Source organism: Penaeus monodon, chromosome 20, assembly GCF_015228065.2.
Source record: "Penaeus monodon isolate SGIC_2016 chromosome 20, NSTDA_Pmon_1, whole genome shotgun sequence".
In the NCBI taxonomy this organism is placed as follows: domain Eukaryota; kingdom Metazoa; phylum Arthropoda; class Malacostraca; order Decapoda; family Penaeidae; genus Penaeus; species Penaeus monodon.
In genome coordinates this window covers 13,858,473-13,859,558 of record NC_051405.1, presented here as the reverse complement: position 1 = coordinate 13,859,558, position 1,086 = coordinate 13,858,473, and positions in this window count along the sequence as shown.

Below are 1,086 nucleotides of genomic sequence, written 5' to 3'. Positions count from 1 at the left end.
TCCACTATACAGTTTATATTTTATGATAAATTTAATTGCCGCATTACAACCTTGACATTTCTTAACGAAAACGGCAGCAGCAATGATATTTTTTATAGTTTCGACATTATTTTTTCTTCTTCTTCCACAAGCATTTATTGCTACTACAAAGTCGTTTCATAACTTGACAGAAATGGCATTCCTGTATCCAAACCATACCTAAGAATTAAGGTACAAACAAGTGCATATTTAGGTAATTGTGATAGATTTTGACTTAAATTAATTCATTATCTATTTTGAAATACCAACAAATGTGTACATTGTGAAGTCATCTTGATCGTCAATATTAACCTTAAGGTAATGTTTAAAATAAAATTCACTATATTTAGAACAACCCTCTCTATACAAAGTAATTGCAGCTTCCCTTATAATTAGTTTGCCTGCTGACTTCTCGCTATTGTATTCTACAATAAATTCCAGTGCGTAAGAACATCGTTTCACCTCAACGCTGTCGCTCACCCCTAGGAAATATCAAGTGACTTGTAACTCAGTACATAACTGATGCTTCATTATTGTTCCAATTGCGAGACTTTTAATTAACATCAGTATCATCAGTATTATCATTTCAGATTTATGTATTCGCCTTCTCTTTTAGCCTTTCTGAATACTACCATAAATGATGTTTGGGAATAAAAATCTACGACGTAGCTTTTATTCTTTATTTTTCATTGTATTCATTCGAGTATATCTAATTTGTGTGTCATTGAATCCTTAACACACTCTTATTACATCCACTTATTAATTACAACATATTGGCTTTACTAGCTTCTTTAAGTGCCCTGGCGTTGGCAACTCTTCTTTTGAACTTAGGGCGATCCTTGAGTAAGGACGGAGGAGCTCGGTCTTGGTTCGGGCCAGTTACGTTGGCTGAATCAAGATAGATCTTTCTTTGTGTACTTCTTGAACTTTCTGTCTTTCCTTCAATTGATATTTTCTCTAAGCCTTCTACTCTCATTGTGACCCAGAAATTTAAGTTGCCTTTCTATGATATATTTCATCACTTTCCTCGCTTCCTCAACTCTTTGTAAGAGTTGAGGAAGCGAGGAA